Source organism: Lonchura striata, chromosome 2 (assembly GCF_050655825.1).
Source record: "Lonchura striata isolate lonStrDom1 chromosome 2, ASM5065582v1, whole genome shotgun sequence".
Classification (NCBI taxonomy): Eukaryota; Metazoa; Chordata; class Aves; order Passeriformes; family Estrildidae; genus Lonchura; species Lonchura striata.
The window spans coordinates 32,828,424-32,847,592 of NC_140704.1; the positions used below are offsets into that span (position 1 = coordinate 32,828,424).

Here is a 19,169-nt window from a genome sequence, read left to right on the forward strand (position 1 = left end):
AACATAATGAAATGCACATGCTATTCAAAAAAAGCCCATAGAGGTAGAGGGTGCTCAAATATACACCACTTAATATTGTGATAGATTAAAAAAAAAAAAAAACCAACACCCCAAACACACAATTGCAAAAGAACTTACAGAATCTGTATAAAAATAAAAATAAAACAAAAAACACTAAACCAAAATCAACCACACTTAAAAAGGACAGCCTTGCTCAGAGTCTGCAGTAGATTCAAAGAAACCAGCATTGCTACAGACTTTATTTTATTAGAATGAAAAATACCCCAGTGAGTTGGGCATTAGAAGAGATTAACTTCTGACTCATAAGAAGTTTAAGTAGTCAGGTAGACTGAGGAGTTCAAATTCTCTAAACTGAAAATGCTGAGTTGCTGCTTCATTAAATGTGGATAAACAAATCTGGAAATGCCTCACGGGATGCAGCATGGAGTAGACAACTTGAAAGATTAAATAGCCCCAACTAAATAAACACTTCACCACAGCTCCCAAGAGGCAGAGAACAAGTTGATTAAAGAAGTTGCACCTCAGATGTTAAAGTACAGAAACAAAGTTATAGCTTAACAATTTTTTGATTTAAAAGATATTAGAAATTAAATTCTTCAACACTTCATAGAAACTATGTGAAGTAGTAACCTGGAAGTGAAAATCGCTTAGTTAAGAAATATATATAGGATGTCCACTATGAAAGAGACCTGGAAATTATGAAAACCACCATGAAGTTAAAAGTAACATCTTCCTGGGCATGTGTGGAAAAAAAACAACAGATGAAACCACTACAGAATTCTGCAAAAAAAGAGGCAGATTAAATTGTACATAGAGTTGCAAATAAAACTTTGATGCATTCTCAAGCTTTTGTGTCTACTTCACCTCTAGCCAATAAAATAATTTAAAACTTACAATCTGTATTTCTAAAGTAGATTAAAAAACCCAGCTGGAGATATTCTCTAATGGCAGGACAACAGAATACCTGTCTTTTAGAGTTGAAGCTGAGCAGACAAAAGTAAAAAGACATCAGCTCTACTACAAACAGTACCATACAGTCAATAGTAACAGAGTAGCTTTTTACAAAAAATTTAAAACAGACAGGAGAAATCTTAGATCACATCTGGACTCAACAACAGCTGCATTTAAAAAAGTTGGTAATGATCTTATTTGGTAGAAGAATTGCAAAGTGACTGACTAGCCACAGACAATAAAAAATTATCAGGCTGGACATGGATCACCAGAAGAAGTTGCCAAGAATTTTCTTGGAGCTAGTTTTATTTAATAGTCCTACTACTGGCAAGGGAATTGAAGTGTCTACTAAAAGTTGCTGCTCAGTGTCAAAATCTGTGGTATTGATGATTCAGAGATTGTAAAAAGTCTGTCTTACTGTCCCATTGCCAAAGAAGTCATAATTCGTTTGTGCTGATTTTCAAGGTTGTTTATTCTTGCTTATCTATAACATGTTCTGTCTGACCTGCAGCAGGTCTGTCCTGCAGGGCAGTGTGTGGGGCTCTGCCCCTCAGTGGGATGTTACAAACATTATATACCAGAAACTACCTGTGCTATATTTACAATAATGTGCCAATGTCTATCACCTATGTTGAACAGCGTGTCCCCAGCCTAAACCAACAGAAAAATGCCAACACTACAGTGAAACATGGAGGGCATGAAGAAGAAGAAAAAGGATAAGACACACCCAATTTCCTCCATCTTGTTGCCTTTGAACCCCTAATCTAGAATCCCAAAATTTTGCTTTTGCACCTGCACCACACTTAATTATTACTTATATCAAACACTCAGAGCTGGTTAATTCATCCTGTAAGATTGAAAACTCTTTTCCATGGACAGAGATCAGAGGCAGTGTCTCTCGGGGCTCTGTACAGGGCAGTTCCTGACCCCCTGCCAGGGTCCCAGGCCCTCCAGGGCAGCCAGAGGAAAGCCCTGGATTCCCACAGCTCAGAAAATGTATAGAGGCACATCTGATGCACTGAGCAACTAGGACACCAGGTGAAAGGAGCCACACAAACAGAAGCAGTTCTCAGGGGTCTGGATATCGAGGTGACCCCAAGAATGCACAAAGCCTTTCTTCCCTGCCCACGCAGCCAAAGATGAAGTCGCAATGCCTAGGGTCAGCTTCTCAATGTTGTTTATTTTCTCTTATCTATAACATGCTTGCTCAAGGATCTGCAGTCTGTCTAGCAGGTCAGTCTGTGACAGACTCCAACCCCTTTGGGGTGGTGTTACCATTTTATGTTAAAAACTACATGTACTGTGTTTACAGAAACATGCCAATATCTATCATTTATGTTGGACAGTGTGTCTCTACCTTAAATCAATAGAAAAGTGTCACCATCACAGCAAGACATGGAGGGCAAGAAGAAGGAGAAGAAGGTCAGGACATGCCCAAATCCCTCCATCTTTTTCCCTTGAATCCCTTATTTTAAAAACCTAAAATTCTTCTTTTTCACCCTGTGTTAATTCAACTACCACACTACTCAAACTCTTGTGCCTCCTAATTCCTCATACAAAGTTGGCAGTTTTACCACAGGCTAAAATCGAAGCCACAGGTGTTTTTGACTTCGTGCCAAGGCCTCCAAGGCCCCTGCCAGGCTCTTGAGACAGCCAGGGCAGCCAGAGGGATGTCCTGGGTTCCCACAGCAGTGACAGGGAATGCAGTTTATCAGCCCTGGAGGCAAGGTCAGGGTCCAAGGAGTAAGCCAAGCAAAGCTCTGCTGAGACAGTGGGAAGTGACCAAGGAGAGGAAGGCACTCAAATGCATGGAACACGTGTTTGATCAACTCATTATCAAATTAATGAAGGTATGAAAAGAGAAAAGAGCTACCCATTACATAAATTAAGGCATTTCCTACATCAAAAAAAGGCACTGCCAGTATCTAATCTGGTCAGAAAATTTAAAAATAGCACCTAAGGCACAGGTGAGATATATTTAAGTTTATGCAAGGAAGATTGACAGCATAATATTGTTCTGAAATGAGTACTGTGAGCATACCTAATCAGCCATATCACAAGATTCCCTGCATCTCTTCAAGTCCAAATGCAAGTCTCCTAAACTGACTGGGGGAAAGAGAGTCTCCCCTACACAAACAGAGTGAAAACTGCTTTACAAAGGGTTCAAATGCTCCTAAAAATATCAAGAGAAAACACCAATTTTATCCAACTATACATAGAAGCTGGTTTTGGGTACTTTTAGCCAGAATCCTGGAATAAAGTTTTAGTCCAAACACAAAAGCTTTGAACTCATTTGTTAATGAGACAAGCTTTGACTACTTTTAAGATGATCCTTGGGAACTTTGCAAACGAGAATATACAAATGCATTGACTGCAACAAATACTGAACATGAGAATTCACAAACTCCCTTCCAGTTGTATTATGTGCCAGTGCAGCCACCTTCAGCAAGTTAGTCTTTATATATCACTTGCCAATGTTATTATTGCTGATTTAATCTGGGCTGAAAACTGACCTTGCCTTAATACTCTTAGGTTTCCATTAAGAAAAAGAAATTACTTCATCTTTACCCCCTTACATGTATTCCTTCTGTGGAAATTTTTTGTGTGTCTTTATGGGATTTTTTAAGGAATATAATTTTTTTAAGTGGCAGATCAAGGAAATGGTGTGTTTTAGAGTCTATGTTTAGGCTACCAATCATAGATAACTTCAATTACATCAATTCTGACAATGAAAGTTACACATATTTCCTTCTTCATTTAATGTCAATGCTTTGCATGTCCTTGCCTTTCCAAAGACAACTCCGGTCCCCAGACACAGAGAAACAAGCACTTCAGAATCTCAGTGCAAGGAGGAAGTAGGAGATTAGAACAATTCCCTTATTCAAAGTCAATCCAAGCACAAATCTAACCCATCTAAGCCTTGCAGGTTATTTTTTTGCACTCCTCCTACATTTCACAAAGCATTTTTGCAAATGTGTCAGAGGCATTCAAAGGCTGGGCAAAACAGCTTCATAAGATGACTTGGCTGTATTTACTCAAAACACCCTCATGATTTTCAAGGGCCAAAAAAGCCCACAAGGAAATAAAAAAGCAGTCAGTAAACCAGAATCAAAAGAGAAGAATTTAAGTTTTGTACATTCATATTTAAGAAAAAATAGAAAATCCTGTTTCCCTGCCCTTCATCCCTAGTTCTATTACTGAATACCACCATTCCTCTCATCTTTAAGTGCATTATGCTGGGCTAATATAGACATGATTTTATCAATAAATTAATGTACAAATGCACAGCTTATACCATCTCTCTTCTTAAATAAACCATCACAAGGTAGATCAAGTAGTAATGCAGCTGCAGAGTGTTGAGTAAAGATATTAAGAAAGAAAATCCCTCAAGAATTCTAGTTCTGCAAAACGTGAGTGCTGGGAGACAGGCCATAGTGAGAAAAGCATTGCATCTCTCTAATGGTCAAGAGACAAACTTTTTTTCTTTTTAGTTTAGAACATAAAATTCACTTAACAGCCAGCAAAGATGATCATTTTGTAGAAGGGCTCTGGAGAGTGAACTACTATTTAAATTTGAGTAAACCAGAATCAAACAACTCTCATCCTGCACTGAATAGAAGGGTGTGTTTAATATGAGTAGAATGCATGATTAGCATAAAGTAAATAATGCAAACTTACTTGACCAGGAGGGTTTGGTAGTTCAATGTGACCTGTCATGTCTGGAATGCCAAGACTGAAATGGCATCCATGGTTAGGAAAATACCAGTGTTTTCAAATTCTAAGCGGTGCCCCAGAAACCAAGATTTACCAAGCCTCTTCAAATAGGAAGCTGTTATCTCCCAAAGTGAGAACAGTCACTTGGTGTCTTCCAGATAACAGTCACTGTTCTAGCACTGAATTACTATGAAATTAAGAAAACCACTTCTTTAAAAACAGAGATGGCTGACACTACAGCCAGAAATAAATGGGAAGTTGCATTTTCCCTGCTCAGTTTATCAAAATAATCAACTAGGACTAAAAACAGTTTATTAAACTTTTCTGGTGAAAACAATTACTTGCATGCACTTAAAAATACTCAATGGTGTCCCATTACTTGAAACCAGATCTTTTAAAATGCAATTTTATCTGCAAGGGATCTTCAGTACACCAACAATTGCACACACATGACATGGTAGAAGAAAGTGATATTGTATACTTAAGTGTTCTGGCACAAAAGGAAAACAAATGAATTTATAAACCACACTTATCAAATAGCCATTTTGTCAAAGACTAACATTACTTCCTTTTCCTTGTTTCAAAAACAAGCAAACAAACAGCAAGTGTCATCAGTGAAAGTGTTATCCTGGCAATGGCTCTGCTGTTGATTTTCAAGTGCAAGCATTGATCCTGCTGAACTTCAAGTAGTAAAGTACAATATAGTATTACACACAGGAAAATAAGCTGTAAAATTGTGTCCATGTGTGGAGAGAAGTCTATGATTCAGTCATCCTGTGGAAAATTCTAACTTCTTATCTCCAAATCTGAAGTTCCATATTTATTCAGCGAGTGAAAAAACATTATTTCAGCAAAGCATTTGTATTCTTGTTCTAAGAAATAGGATGTTAAAAAAGCTTGTTTCAACAAAACAAACTGGATATCAGTTAAAAAGCAAGAACTTATTTAATCTACAGTAGCACTTCTCTACCTCAGCAAGTCCTCCTTCCTCAACAATTTGATACTCTCTAAGCACTGGAAGAGATTTAATAAGTGAGCCTTAGTTTTATAAGGTTTATAAACTTATAATTTTGAGTGCTTCAGGTTTAATGTCTTACAGTTTAAACTGGTGGATTTGAAAGACAGTAAGAAATTTTCAAGTGAACTCACCGATACAGCTTTTTTTTATTTTTAAACAACAGGAAAGAATGAATCTGTTTTATACTTCCTGAATTTCAGCAGCTGTGGCAGTAGTGTAAGAACTATGAATTGCTAACTTCCTAGTTAGGTCACTCAGTAAAACAATATCAGCACTATTCAGTTAAGGAAGACAAGAATCAATCATAATACTTTGGCTTGGTATTTTTGGCACAGAAATTTTCCTGGAATCTAAACCCAGCTGGCTGCTTTCTCAGCCTAGAAATGTTACAGATACCACAGTTGTAGGCAAATGACGGCCCATGATACATCTTTGTTGAGGCTTGCTGTCCATCATTCTATTCACTAAATAGTACTTGTTGACACTAGTAAGAACACACCTACTGAATTCACATATTAAAAACCAGTATCTTTCTTGCCAAGACATGACAAAACCCTGCAGACCAACACCTAAACTCTTTTCCTTCCATTGTTTGACCTTAATCAGAAAGCAAACAAGAAATATTAACTCTTCTTTCCTAACACGGTTGCTAGTAGAGTTCAATAACAGGACAAGGTGTGGCTAAGCTTCTCCTCTCTTCATACAAGTATTGCTGTTACTTGACTTCAGTATCAAGCAAATTAGAAAACCCCAGTAGCTCTAGCTCTTTTTAAAACTCAAATTGTCTCAGACAAACATCACCAATCCTCCACAGGAAGCCTACTCCAACAATGGATGCACCCTGTTGTATGAGAGATGACCTGTACCCCAACCACAAGGTTGCTTATTGACTTTAATGCCCAGCCATGACCAGAAAAAACTCTCTCTGGCTTTCACGATTTAATTTGTTTGTCTAAGATTTTGAAGAGCAGAATTGCACCACACTAAGCTTCAAAATACCCTAGTAAAATTATCACAGAATGGCTTAAGATGGAAGGGATCCCCTCAGTTGGAGGGCATCTGGTCCATCTCCCCACTCAAGCAGAATCACCTGAAATTGGCCACCCAGGATCACATCCAGAATGCTTCTGAGTATCTCCAAGGAGGGAGACTGCATCTTCTCTGGGCAACCTGTGCACGTGCTCAGTCACCCTCCTTTTCAGTGAAGGAAAAACTTTCTGATGTTCAGATGCAACCTCTCCTGTTTCAATGCCCATTGTCTCTGGTCCTCTCACATACCTTAAGAAGTGACAAAGCCATTATCAGAATGTTATCTTTTAAGGAAACTGAACATAGCTGTTCCAAATGATTCAGCTAACCCTATTTAACAGTAACAGCAAGTAAGATGGTGTTCTGACAAGTTCCCAGGGTAGACCATAGAGTCCTATTAATTAATCTTATTAGCAAAAAAAATAGGGAGAAGCCTTGTCTTCAGGCATCGTCTTAATACATTTAATACATTTTCCTGGTGGGTTTTTTTTGTTGTTTTTTCTTTATTCCAATATTGCTTATTTAATAAGGAAATACCTTCAATCTTTCAGCAAAAATGCAAGCACCAAACAGCCTGAAGCATTCTAGGTGTCCTACCTTCTTTGGAGGTGGTGAATCATTGCTAAAAGATGGACCTAAAAAGTAAATGCTGCACAGTCCCCATGAATTAAGAGCTCACGTGCTGCTATGCTGCATAGACACAGATAGGTGCAGTTGACGGGGAAAACCCCACACAGCTACCTAATTGTGGAAAGGCATCTCTCAGCAAGTACCAGCCTGCCTTCCTTTGGCAAGCAGCAAGGTATCAGGGAGTGAACCTGAGAGAGCCACCTAACCTAAACTCCTAACCACAGTCATCTTGAACAAGCAGAGACACAGTAGCCCACATCCTTTGGAGCTCGCTTCATCTGCTCCCAAGTACACAGAACATAATCACTTGCCTGTCTTCAGGACCACTGTTGCTACTGATGATTTACACATTGTTATTTTAAATCAGTCAAGCACTACCACAGAAGATTAACAGACACTTGCTGTTTCCTTTTTTAAGGTATACGAGACTGTCAGTGACTGAATCACGTTCATAGTGAAACTTCCTCCCTTCCTCCCATCATAAATTGCACTTGAATTCAGATTTTATGCTGTCAAAGCTTTGTAGGGAATCTCAGCACTCGTATTTGTTACAAGCAAGAGATATCAAAAAATGATAGAATCATTCACTCTCCTTCAGAATACAGTATTCTATCAGACTATTAAACAAACTTCTTTTTTAGCAGCACAGTTACAGCCAATGTAGTCTCAGCTGCCAGTATGAACAAGATGCATTCCACATCATATTCAGGGCAGATGCCACGGTTATGCCTCACAGCCTGAGGTAGCACCAGAACCTTTTTGACAGAAACACTTAGCAAGACTGGTCTCGAAGTCATATGCTGTCACTGCAGACAGGACAGAAAAAGTCCTGTAAAAATAAGAATTGTATATTTCACTTCAGCAACTATGAGCATGAAGTAACTCTATCCCTCCTCAAGGCTATTTTTCTAGGCACACTGACAAAGCAATTACCTTGGAGAAGAGGGAGACATTGCAACAAAATGTTTTTAATATGAGTGACTGGCAAGATGGAAAAAAAGTAGTACCAGAGACCTAAATCCTACGCTGCTCACATGAAAACTTGAAGGGCAGGACTTGACCTTCTGTAACAAGCAGAATTAACAGTGACACAGATGGGTTTGTGCACTGAGAAGGATAAAGTCTCTGGCACACATGGTGCTTTCCCTGATTGCCAGGCTGTTCAGAAATTGTCTCTTCAGGGGTTTCAGCTACTCTCTGGGCAGAGTGTACATGTGAAGCAAATGGAGTATATCCACACAGCTGCTCCTTATCAAAACCATGAACACCAGGAGCTTAATTCATTTTCACCACCAACTATATGAAAGTGGAACAGACTAAAATCGGAACAGTAAAAAACTGCTCACTATGATTAGGAAAAGTGTCCAGAATCACGAAAGAAAGTGGCATCAGATAAGAGAGAAGTGACCTAAAATTGACCTAAGTGACTGGCACAAGAGATAGTAGACTACAGTTGTGATAACAGACTCTGCAATATCATCATAAGTAATAATAAAAGTATTGGCTGCAACTAAGATGGGTTTAAAGTATGACTGCATTCAGTAAGGGAAATATTTCAGATTTTTACCCTGGTAACATTCATCAGAGAATGCACAGAATGGCCAGAAAACACAATATTACTTTTTTTTTTCTAATGATAATAAAAAAGTCACTCCTGAAATTCAATAGATACACTACAGTAAACACAGAAATGCTTATAAACAAGGACGAGTTTCTTAGCTTTACTACTTTGTATTGTTACTGTCTTTTTTCTATATATAGCAATTATATACAACTGCTGCATGACAACTGTAGCACCATACTACCATGCTGTGATTCTTTTCAGGTTTAAATTCAACCAGAATGGAGGCAGAATCTGAAGATTCTGAATTGAAGATTCAGTTTAAAAGTTGCTAATATGTAAAAATTAATCAAAAGAAAAATGTCATTAATTCTCACTCTATGCATTACATTGGAAAGCAGAGGCAAGGGCATGTGCATTTGTTTGCACACTCATATTAATATAATTGCCAAAGAAAATGTTCAGAAGGAAATCATTAAGTGTTGACACGGCAGCAGCTGTACTTGCCAAACTAAATATGATTCAGGTATCAAACCCCCACAACTTAAAGACTAGAGAGGAAATGTTCGGTTCAGGTACTCGTAGTTTAACAGCTGGACTTGAAAATGACAAATCTAAACCCACGGATACATACACACATCTCATGGCTGCACAAGGAATGCAGATCTTGACTAGTATGCTTTTCAATGACTTCAAAGGACAAGTTTTTACATTCAGTCTAAGCAGTTACAATACTGACAAAAAAGAGAGACACATAAAAACATCCTATCTGCAGCCTTTCTCCTGTGACTTGCCAGATGCTATTAGGCAGCCACTATCTTTATGTCAGGATGTCTGTCTCACAGCCAGATGTACAATTATTTAGTTTAGAGATATCTCTAAGAGCTAGATACACATAGCAACTCTCAATGTACTCCCTCAGTTTAGGGCTTAGATGTCAGTGAAAGTCAGTTCTCTGTTTGTTCCTCCTGTTGCACATGACAGGGATTCCTGTCAAGCCTTGCTTATCAGTATGTATTTTCCACAATTCAAGAGACATGTCTAGAATAGCCTGCATTCAAAGACTGAGAATTCTCAGCAAATAGCAAACAGACATTGCAAAAACTGCTCAGCACCTGCCAGATTGAAAGCAGCTCGACTCTATTTCTTTACATTCATGGTTAACATCATGGAGTGCCCAGACACTGAAATAGGATTAGGCCCTGCTGTGCTCGGTGCCTCACACCAACACGTGGCTTCTACCCCAAGGAGCTTGCACTGAGTCAGGCACACACGCAGGCAGGACAGTAGGGGCTGAGCTGCAATGGCCAAGTGCATTTTCCACTTTCAGCTAGCATTCCCAGTCCTCACTGCTTTTAGTAGCAAGACAGGTACCAGACTTGCCATTGAATTTGTATTTTAGAAAAAAACAAAACAAAACAAACCTCCCCCCTCAACAAACAAACACAGCAGCCACGACAGCTCTGATCATTTACAAATTATCTCAGTTGCAACAGCTGAACACATAAAATCAGAAAAAAATTGTTCAAGTTCTCAGTTTTCTTCCCCAGATGAGGGTGTCCGCAATTTTATTTTTAAATGTTTCAAGTGACTTGCAACAACGTGCATGAGTTTCATGCTGACAGAGTTCCAAAACCCCAACGCTGTTCATTCATGTCATAACTTCATGTATAATTGAATCTATTTCTGAACATATACCCTATGTGAAAGCCACAAGTATCTTCAAGAACTCTGCACAAGTAACAAGCTAAAACAGATTTAAAGAAGGAGTTACAGATATCCTGCCTCCTAGGGTCAGACCCAGAGCTGTGCTTTTCTTAGCTATTATGCCTACAACTTTACCTAGGCTATCATAGTCATTAGCATCAACACCCACATCACTCAACCTTGAAGGCAGACAGAAAACCTCCCTCTAAGGTAATTAGAAATTAACATGAAGGAGATACATTTTATGCTAGTAGAATAAAGACAAGTACCCACCCACAACGGGACAGAACACTACAATACACAAAAACTCCTTGTCCTTCAGATAAATGAGAAACTTAAGCAATGAAATATGTATTTCAAGGCACAGTATTCAAGGACACACACACAAGTGACAGCTGCAGAAGCCTAAAAACAGTGTCTCCCCCCCAAAATATAATGCTTGAACATAATCACTAATGCAGAAGACAGACATGCAAATCCAGCATCTCAAAGAGCAGAGCAGGGTAAATTTGGAAACATATTAGTCCCGGTCCAGAGAGTTGTTTGTCAGATCACAGTGTATCTGCATCCTATTATCTGAAACTTGATACAGAATAAAAGCAATTAGATTCTCCTAGAAGTCTCTTTGGTACCATAGTAGCAGTGTATCATAGTATCTATACTGCAGCCTTTTACCAGCAAAACTTTGCTACTTTGGTAAGTCAAATCTTTCCTGTACTAAAGTAGATTAAAGTTAATGAGATCAAAATATGCTGACACAGATGGTACACTGCTTCTGACGTGTAAAAGTACCCCATGCATGGTAACATGCTCCTTCTGCTACCTCGTTTATCACTGCATGGCTTTGAAATGCATTTTGCAGCAAAGACAATTTAAACTTAAAACATATTAGCACTTGAGATACAAATTAACTTTTCTAATAGAGAGGCTCTTCTCATTTGGTAGCTAAGAGCACCATTTGTAGAAACTGAAAACCCAGTTTTACAGTTAGAAACCATAAGGTCCGGGAAATGACATGTTTGACTCTATTTCTTGTCAGTATGTAACAAGATCTAGAGAATGCAACAAACACGGGAATTAAACTGACTTGCATCTGTTTATAATAGATGTGGTTTGAACAAGACCCAATTCTTTACAACAATCTACACACATCTACTTACAAAAAAACAAACAAAAAAAAGGTTTTGTATAAAATACAGCATATTTACATTTGCAACAGCGAATGAGCTAGCCACACATAGAGTGTTGCAACAGGCAGACTCCAGCAGAGCCTTACCATCATTTCCTGTCCTTGGTGAACACACTAATAATTTCAGCACAACCACAATTGTTTAGTGCACACACAGAGAACATCTCCAACACCTAAAAGTCCCCTCCCACCTTTCCTGCAAACCCAGACACTATACAAAATCATAAAAGAGATGACATAAGTGGGCCTAATGTAATGTGCAGGGAAGGCAATATAAGAATAACAATAATCAAGACTTGTGAATAATGTTCTTTGAAATTGAAGACACATGGTATTGGGAGAGCAGACTGGGAAGTATTATTTAAAGATATATTTAAAAAAAAAATTTAAAAAATAAAAAAGAAAGCTCATGGAAGTTAAAACTGTCCCTCCCCAGCGCTTTACAGAAAATCTCCATGAAAACACACGCTTTAAATACCCAAACCGGACTTACAAGCTCTGTTGAAATTAAGTACAGTGAAACACTCTGAACTCTATGAGTGAAACACTCTGAACTCTATGATTAATCGATGAAAGTCAAGGGATGAAGCAACTGTTCCCTTTGTCCCTTCTCAAGAAAACAGAGAAAGAAAAACACAGTTACCATCATTAGCAGCCTAGGACAAAAACAAATGGCAGAAAATTACCTTACATTTATTAAATACTCTTCTCTCTAGCTATTCTAGATATCCTCCTAGTAAAAACGAAAACTTCACTGTCACTGAACTGTGAAGTACTGTACACCAAACAGTTTTCAAATAATGAAATATTTAAAAGCTCATATTGCCTGATTGGTCCTCACATGGAAATTAAATCAACCTAGCAACAAACTGGATTTAATTAACCTACTTGAGATAGAGGCAAGAAATAATAATAATAATAATAATGGTGGAGTTTTTTTCTTCTTTAGTTTACATGAGCACAGAGAACCACGGATTGAGTAGAGATCTCTGAAGTTCCACGGGTTTCACCGCCAGCCGGCTGCCGGGCGATTCCCCAGAGCCCGCAGCCGCGGGGAGAGCTGCTCCAGCCCATCCCCGGGGCAGCGGCTGTCCGGCGCGTCCCGGCTCACCTGGAACTCGCTCCGACTCGGTGCCACATGGAGCGCACGGGCAGGAAAATAAACCCCTGCAAAAACAGCAGCACCATCCCGGAGCAGGGAAGGTGTCTGAGTTGGCTGTCGCTGCGGAGCAGCCTCGTGGGGCTGTGACAGCGCGGCCGGAGACCCCGAGGGCCGCAGGAGGCTGGAGCGGCTCGGCGGGATAAGGCGCTGCACCGGCAGCAGCCGCCGCCCGCCCGCGCCCCGGCCGCAGCCGCGGGCGCCCTCGCTGCCAGCCGGGCGGGAAGGCGCTTTCTGGGCGCAAAGCGACACTTTCCTCGCCTGCCGAGTTCGCCGGCTGCGCCCCCGCGGAGCCTCGTCCCGCGGAGCCCCGCCTCGTCCCGCAGCGCTCCAGGAGAGAAGCGGCCACCGCCGCCAGCCCCGCCGGGCTGCGCCCCGCCAGCCCGCCCCGTCCCGTCCCATCCCTACGGCGGACACCCACCTGAGCTCCGCACCTACGGCCCGCCGGGCGGCCCCGCCATGGCCCCCGGGCAGCGGCGCCCCGCAGGCAGCAGCGAGGCGGGAAGGAGCCCGGCAGGAGCGACAGCCGGCATGCAGGGCCGGTCCGCGCTGAGCCTCGCTCCGCCGGGCAGCGAACACCCACGAGCGGGACCGCCGCGCTCGACTGACGGCCCCGCCGGCCAGCGGGAGGAGCCTCCGCTGCCCCCGCCCCGCCGCCGCCCGGAGCCGCCGCCTTCCCGGCCGGCGGGGCGGGGGAAGGGGAAGGGGGAAGGGGTGTTTCCATGATGTCACGGGCAGAGCCCGCGGGCAGGTGGGGAGCGGTGCCCGAGGGGACGCGGGGACAGCAGCCCGGGCTAAGCCGGAGCTGAGCCCCCGAGCCCGCCTTAAGCAGCTGGGGCGGGGCGGGCTGCGGGCACGGCAGGGCAGGGCGGGCGCGGAGCTAATCCCGCAGCGACCCTGAGGGAGCCCCGGCGTCGATGCCTCCCTGGGCCGCCTGTCCCGAGGGCGCGGCTTCCCTCGGGAAGCGCGAGCGAGCGCCGGCGGAGAGGGATTGTCGGGGGATCGCCGCATCCACAGCAGCCTGCGGGCATCACTTCCCGCTCACGGGGAGCGCTTCCCGCGCCCCACCTCGCCATCCGCCTGGGGAAGAGCTCCTCCGCGGGAGAACCACCCCTCCCCGCCTTCCCCCGCTACCCCTTTCCTGAACCGGCACCCTAAAATTATCGTGTTTCTCTGTACCTTTTTTAAAAATAAACATCTTGAATGACTAATTAGATCCAAGCCGTTAGAAGTGCGCTGGACGGCTTCCATGAACCCTTAATGTGTGCACTAAATCTTTCAGAAATTGTTATTGCATGCGAGGAGGTAGACGGGATGTGACCTCGCATAGCATTCACACAGTCTTTACTTAAAAAGTGCGATTTAATCCACACTTAGGAAATGGAGGGGGGCGGGAAGAACCACCTCGGTTTCTTTACTCAGACTCACATGCCCAGAACTGATCAGCTGCTTCTCAATTCCATTCAGAATTCGGTGCTTTTCTCGCCTGGAGGGAAACAGAAACCTTTTTCTTCATGAATACCATTCATACAGCATTTAAAAAGAGCAGAAGCATTTGAAAGAGCAAGCTTAAGTGACATCCCAAAAATTAGGAATTATATTCACGGATTGGAACTTGAGGTAGCATAACGGAGCAGAGTAGTACCCAGCACCTTGAACAAAATCTTGTAAGGGCATGAGAGAGCTGCAGAATATCACTTTTAGTAAGGACAGTATCCACTGTAGGCTTCCCAAACCATCATCAGCAGAGCGACCCAAGCACCCTGAAAGCTGCTGTCAGAGCCCATCAGGGAGGGCTCCTGATGCCTCTGCTGTTGGCTGTAGCTGTACAGACTGACGATGGCTTAAGGAGATGCTGCCTACACAATGAAAGCTAAAACAACAACTTTTTACTCAGCATCCAGCATCAAAGTCAATGAAAAGCAACAGAAGTAGTTTTAGCTTTTATAGTATTGTTTAATGTAGCTCCAAGAAGCTGCTGTATGAGAGTTCAAGCATTGCCAAGAGGGTATATATCAGTTTGCAAACAAGTAGAGTTTAACAATAACATTTAGCAATTCCTTGGGTTTCAGATTTTATAGAAGTTTGACTTTATAAATCCCAGTTTTAAGACAAAATTAGTAGCACCTGTCATTTTAAAGAGCACAATTTTTGACCTAAAGGCACCAAACAGTCTGCATCATCCAATCAGTTAAGGAAAAATTAGACACCGGGAATATGTTGATGGTATACTTTTCTAGTGTTCCCATGATGCAATAGCACATTGTTAGGTAACAGTATGTTTCCTATGCATGTGTGGCCTGTTCCAGCTTCCACTGAAATCAAACTCAGACCACTTCTTAATTTAGAAAGTAAATCTACCTGAAGATGTACAATCTCCAGACCCTGCAATAAAAAAGACACAAACTGCAAAAATAAAATTCTCTTCCACACCAAAATCTCCATCTTGAGTCCTGATGTATAGATGTTGCCCTCTTTGAGGTTCCTGAAATATTTAGGACTTCTATTGTTCCTGTGTGAAAACACATGGACTGGATGCATCCACGGGCTGTATTATATTATTTCACTGGAGTTACATCAGGAAGGAGTTTGATCTTCTTATGGATTTAGGGCTTCATTTCCTTTCCTTTTGTTTTTCCCTTCTGTCACACAGAAAAAATAAAAAAATATTGGAGTGCTTTGTTTTCCGGTGGTAAAGAAAAGTTTAGAAATAAAGTAATAACCAGCCTTTTGAGAACAAGATCATTCTTTCTGTTAGAAAAGCAACACACAGAGAAATAGAGACAGTTCATTATCTGAGATAGCAAAATACAATGTGGTCGTATAGTTTGGGGGAAATGTATGGGCAGAAAGCCTCTGTGTGAATATAGATTGCTGGTTTTTTGTTCTTAATAGATCCATCAACACAAACTCATCCAGTTTATAATCATAAAAGGAAGGTGGTTAGGGTGTTCCTCAGCAACATGCACTTAACCTTCAATTTATCCTTGCTCTTTGGGTTTTCTGTTCTGATTGATGGAGCCTCATGACACAATAATCTTTCCAGAGCTATTAAGAAGAGGAAATCCATTCTGCATAACCAACAGGTATTTATTTAAATTCAGTTTCCCTTTGATCTATTGTAATTCAGAATTAAATTACATGGTCTGAATTAAAAATCTACCAAAATGTGTGTTCTTTCAGCTTGCTCTTCCCTGTGGTTTTGTAGAGACAGTTCATAATAATGTTTCCAGTGGTACAATGAAAGATATTGTCTTATGATTTCCAGCTTGACTTTTTTTTCCTTTAATTATTAAGTAAAAATAATTATTGCATCCCTATTGAACTCAAAGACATGCAATGATGTTTCATGTTTAAGCAATCTTAGTCTGGTGAGTGAGCCAGCTTCCATTCCATGTATATGGACCACAAAGAGAAAGGCTCATTATGAAACATAAGTTGTGTCCTGCAATTTGAGCTGAACAACTGACAAATAAGTTTTGCTAAGAGCTTCTACATTTACAGCAGATGAATATATTTATCAGTATTTGTGTGGCTCAGGTATGAGCAGCATGAGTTGTGCACATTGCAAAGTTATTGGATTCATCTGTCTAACTCCTCTGATGACTATGCACATGCATCTTCAGTCGTGGGCAGGAGTTATCTATCTTGAAATTCAGAAACATCTTTCTTCATGCACAAAAATAAATCTGTCCTTGAGAGCTTTCTTCTTTCCAGCAACCCTCCCCATGATCTAATTTCTGTCCTTATGCCAGTACCTTCTATGTTGTTCTTGGTCACCATTGAGGAGCCTCTATCCCACTGACAGTGCTTTGGCAAATGTTGCTGTTGTCCTGTTGCACTTACTGGCTGGTATTATGGAAGCTATTGGCACCACCTTTCATGTGTCTTTCTTGCTGGTACTTCTAAATGCTTATCTCCCTAGGCTGCCCAGGCCTCTTTTCACATGACCACGGTTACTGGGTCTCCCATGACTTGTTTGGCTTCCCAGCTAGAGTTAAATTCCCTTCTGGATACCTCTGAGGTAAAAGCATATCATATGTGTTGCAAAATGCATTAATTTGTGCAATACTTTTAGCAATCGTGATTGTGCCTTACCATTTGTATGTTGATAAGAGCTCTACAACTGTGGGGGAAAGAAGACCTGCTGTCACAGCATCCTTTACTCTTTTTCTTCTTACAAACTGCTATATTTATTTTTGTTTACTTATTCAGATGAGGGCAGAGAGAGAGCAGGAAGGCTTGTAGTCTTTCCATGTTGGCAAAGCAGGTGGGTGGGCAGAAGGAAGTCAAAATTGGAAGATGAAAAACTGAAAAGGAATTAATATCCACCAGCTGGGCACTCAGGAAGAGAGTTCCTATGCCAAATGGTCAAAAGAAGTTTGATCTGGTCTAAAATTTACAAAGCTGGATAGGATGAACCAGGCAGCAAACATTAAAAAGATGCACAGATTTACTGTGGCTGCCATGACCATGCATAGTGTATACCTGTGTAACATGACATGACATACACAACATGACATGACATACATAACATGACATGGTAACATTGCAGCCTCTTTGCACAATGCTGCTCATCTGTCCCAGAAGGCACCAGTGCACACCAAAGAAATACAGAAGGCATGCAACATATGTTGCTCAAAAAAGACCCAAAAGCCAAAAACGCCAACTCTCAAGAACTCCATCTTTTGTGACTGTGTGTGGTTTTGGGCATTACCTGACACAGTAGGATTTCTGGATTTGGCACTCACTGAATTCCAAATAGTAACCGTCATGAGTATTAAAAGTACTTTTCTTGCTGTTGATTTGAGTTTTATTTGTCTATTTTACTTAGCTCCAGGGAAACTGTGAAGGCCCACTTGCATTCTGTCTGGCTCCTGGGCTTACTGCATTTGAGAGCCAATTTTGAATGTCAAGTGGTCACTGTGTGGTGGATGAGCAAAATTAACATCCAGACCTCTAGAGAAACAGGGAATAAAGAATCACTGAGTTTCTTCTTCACACAGACAAGGACCTTTTCCAAGCAGTAACTTAATACTGCTTTGGAAATTAGAGGAAACTTCCAGGTTTTCAAGAGAAAGTGAATCTGATTTTTTTTATTAGTAGCATTTTCCCTTGAGAAGAGAAGTTAAACAAACTGGCAATTGGAGATTCTGGATTTCTCAGTCTTGTGCTGGTTTCATACATACCAGATGCTGTTTTATAACATTTATCCTCCTCCCCCTCATTGGTGACTATTACTCATTTGTCCCAGTGTTCTGGGATTTTAGTATTTATCTAAAAGGCATTCAGATGGAAAAAAAAAAAATTAGTCCTAATTTTTTTTGTATTACTTAAGGCAAAAAACATCAGAGTACATGGAGGTTTGCCATATTTAGGAAGTATGTTTACAGAGATGTTGTACAGGTCTCTGCAGAACCTGGCAGCCAGACGCCGTTCAGCTGGCAGAGGGCAATACAGCCGCTGGGCAACAGTGGAATTCAGTGCACTGTAGGCCAGATTATCCCTCCCTGCTGATGCAGGCCTGGTTATTCAGATTGCTAGTCAGGTGTTCTGTCTGGAGTAGGAGAGACAGAAACCTCCTGTGGGGCACAAATGGTTAGCAGAGGTACTCCATGCCCATGGGTACTTCGGCTTTTTAGAGTCTCACCTGAATGCAGATGGAAGACTTAATATATTGTTTATTGCAACCAAAGTTTCTACTTACTTCCCTGGGCTCTGAGTGAGGCTCAGGCATACCTCCTGTGTTCTTTCTCCTCAACTACTGCACACAGCATGGAGCACTTCAAATCCAGAAGTTAGGTCCCTGTTCTTTTCTCAGAGGATCTGCACACAGATTCCTTAATCTTTGATGACTGTCATGCTTTCTGCTCTGAGAGTAGGATACCAGTTTCTCTTATTAGTATTAGCTTTGCTATTCCTTTCCTTTGAATACACACAAGAGGAAAAAAATGCAGAAACACTAATGCACAAAAACTCCTGATGCCAAGTTATTTCATTATTTTGGGACCACGAACACAGAGGGTAAGATAAGACACTGAATTATTATCTGGAAGGCCATGGGATAGATACCTTTGCATTTAACTTCAAAAGAAAATAAATTATATTGCTCAAACCTTGTAAATTGGACCTACAAGGTACATTTCCTGCCAGCATGAACAAAGTTTTCCATTGTATGAACTCCCTGAAA

At 41.2% G+C, this 19,169-nt stretch overlaps 1 protein-coding gene across 8 annotated transcripts in view; it reads right to left on the reverse strand.

The window, feature by feature from the left end:
- The window catches only part of OSBPL3 (oxysterol binding protein like 3), an 88,282-nt gene extending 74,702 nt beyond the window's left edge, over positions 1–13,580 (reverse strand). For 7 of the 8 annotated variants that reach the window (XM_021538227.3, XM_021538225.3, XM_021538224.3 and 4 more), the window contains exon 1: positions 13,401–13,580. The gene's annotated coding sequence lies outside the window, so the exon portion shown is untranslated. Of the gene's footprint in view, positions 1–12,931; positions 13,113–13,400 lie in introns of those variants that run through there. The other variant, XM_085573141.1, reaches the window with a different exon arrangement.
- Positions 13,581–19,169: the final 5,589 nt, after the last annotated feature.